Below are 3,064 nucleotides of genomic sequence, written 5' to 3' on the forward strand. Positions count from 1 at the left end.
ACAATAAATCAGTTCTTGTTGAAAAATTGTAATGTTTTCTAAAAAGTTAAAAATTCTTACCAAAATGTAAATGTAATATCACAATTAAGTAACCAAACATCATGCTCAATGAGAAACACTGCAGTAATGTTTGTGATATGTGTGTATGTCTGTGTGTGCCCATATTTATGTGAGTATGTGTACATGTATTCATTGGTTTGTGTGCTGGCGCACAGGCATGTGTGTGTGTGTGTTCATTCTTGTGAGTGTGCAGCCCAGACTTCGATGTTACGTGCATTCCTCAATTCCTCATTACTTTATATTATTCAAGATTCATTTTATTTTTATTTCATAGGTCAGGGAGTATGTGCAAATGTACGTGCTTGCCCAAGTTGGCCAGAAGAGGGCATTGGATCCTCACTGCGCAACTAGTGGTGGTGAACTTGGAGTCCTTAACTCTGGGAACTGAATTTTGATTTTCTGTAAGAGAGGCAATTGCTTTTAACTTCTGAGCCATTTCTCGGGCTACTCACCTTAATTTTGAGACATGGATTTCACCCAAGCTAGAGCTTAACATTTCAGCCAGACTTGCTGGCCAATGATCTCAAAGGATCCCCTCGCCTCCACCTCTACTCTACACATCACTGCCGACGTTTCAGGACAGCACCTGACAATTTTACATGCATGCTAGGGATCAAAATTTGCAGACATGTGACTGACTGAGCCATCTTATCTGCCCCTTTACTAATCTTTTTTCATTGCAACTTCATTTGTCCTTCCCTAACCATACTCCATTCTATCCATTTATTCTAAGATAATTCTGCTTAATCATGTTGAAATATTTAATCATCTGCTCAAAAGTGTCCTATGGTCTTGATATTGCTCTTATTAAAAAATAAAGATTGAGCACAGTCTGCCACATCCTCTAGAATAAGACAGAAGTGACGGCACACATATTAAATCCCAGCACTTGGAAGCCAGAGGCAGGCGGGATCTCTGATATGCAGACCAGCCTGTCTATAGAGTGAGTTCTAGGATAGCCAGGGATACACAGAGAATCTGAACTCATGGGGAGGAGGATCCTTGAGTATTTCCCTTTTACTTCCCTCTCATCCCTCTGACTTCAGTTCCTCTGAATCTTTCTTACTACCAAATGCTTCCTTATTTGTCTTCAAATAGAGCATAGATTTTAACTTTAAAGCATGGACTTGTCAGTTCACTCAAATTGAACAACATTGCCTCCACCCTATCCTGGTCCCCATGTCTCATTCTCCCTATTTTCTCTCTTTTCAAAAGTCACATGCTCAGTGAGGTCCTTTAGTCACTCACCCACTAATGTTTGAGTCCCATCCTTGTGGTGGTTCACACTTGATGTCTCTGTTCTTGGGAGAATAAGGCAGGAAGTCTACAAGTTCAGAAACAGTTTGGATCATAGAGTGTGGAAACGGAAGCTCTTATAAAGAGCAAGATTCTATCTGAAATATAAGAAATCCCTCCAAGCCTGCATAAACCTTGAAAGAAGTGCTTTGTGGTTTTCACCTCCTTATATCTCATCATAATCTGATGAGAATGCATCTTAGTTTATGAATTATTTTATCTTGCCACTAATAAAGAGCACCAGGAAAGCAAGGCTTATCTTCTAAAAGACAAGTACGAAAGCATTATAACTGTTCAGAAGTCTCTGACATGGCAGGCACTAGGTGAACGCTGAATTTAGGGATTGTTAAAATTCTGTCCATCATAACTTCAGGAAGCAATTTGAAAAGTCCTTTATCAATAGAAAATTATTTATTGAGCATCTCTTAAGTTTTTAGATACTCGTAATTTCTGTTTGAAGTTAGAAACTCAGTTTTTGCTACACCCTTGCATCAAAATCTACTCTATTTCATGTAAATCCTTTCACATGTAATGAAATTTTCAGCTGCTCTCACAGTCCAGATGAAAATGCATTGTATTAATAAAATTAACATTATACTCAAATGAGGGTAATGAAGTTCCACTGAGAATGGCTATATGTTTTGGAAAGAAGTCTATTTAATAAATAAGATGTTGAAGGCAGATGGATTACTGTTCTGGAGGTAAGATTATCTTTAGGAAAGGCAGGTAAATAGAGTGGGAGAAGGATTGGGCACATCCTCTCTGTGTGTTTGAGCTTACATTATGATTGATTCCCTTCATCAAGTAATACCCTTGTTTAAAACAATGTGGACTCTGCCGTTCTTCCAAACGCTTGCAAGACCAGACTTGGGGAAGTAGAGACAGGTTCTAGGCTAGCCAAAGCTAGGCAGCAAATGCTTGTCTTTCAGAAGTCACAGCAGGGACTGGAAACATGGCTCAGAAGTTAAGAATGTGGATTGTCTTTTAGTTAAAATAAAAAAAAAAAGAAGGAGGGAAGGAAGGGGGGAAGGAAGGAAGGAGGGAGGGAGGGAGGGAGGGAGGGGGGAGGGAGGGGGGGAGGGAGGGAGGGAAGGAAGGAAGGAAGGAAGGAAGGAAGGAAGGAAGGAAGGAAGGAAGGAAGGAAGGAAGGAAGGGAGGGAGGGAAAGAGCTGCTGGCTGCGCGGACCTGACTAGCTGACGGCCTGTGGAGCAACATGGCTAAGTTAAATTGTAACTACTGCGATATGTATCTTAGCCACCGTTCTCGGTCTGTGAGGAAGACACACCACAGTGGTCGGAAACACAAAGAGAATGGAAAGGCTATTACCAGAAATGGATGGAAGAGAAGGCCCAGAGCCTGACTGACAAAATATCGGCTGCATTTCAACAAGGAAAGATCCCTCCAGCTCCGTTCTCTGCCCTTCTGCCTGCGGGGGCCCTGACACTCCCCTCCTCTTTTAGTCTCCCAGATCCTCCTCTGCCTGGCATGATGCTTGCACTCCACATGGGAGGCCCTCCCATGATGCCAAGGATGGGCCCTCCTCCTCCTCCTCCTCCTCCTCGGTTGATGCCTGTGGGACCAGCTTTGGGGATCAGACTACCCATGGGAGACCATCTGCCCATGATGCCAGGGCCTCCAATGATGAGACCTCCTGCCCGCCTTATGATGGTGCCCACATGGCCTGGCATGACCCAGCCAGACAATTAA

At 42.8% G+C, this 3,064-nt stretch overlaps 1 pseudogene; it reads left to right on the forward strand.

The window, feature by feature from the left end:
- Positions 1-2,677: 2,677 nt before the first annotated feature.
- Snrpc-ps5 (small nuclear ribonucleoprotein polypeptide C, pseudogene 5) lies at positions 2,678-3,064 on the forward strand (annotated as a pseudogene).

This window comes from Rattus norvegicus, chromosome 11 (genome assembly GCF_021556685.1).
Source record: "Rattus norvegicus strain SHRSP/BbbUtx chromosome 11, alternate assembly SHRSP_T2T, whole genome shotgun sequence".
Taxonomy (NCBI): Eukaryota; Metazoa; Chordata; class Mammalia; order Rodentia; family Muridae; genus Rattus; species Rattus norvegicus.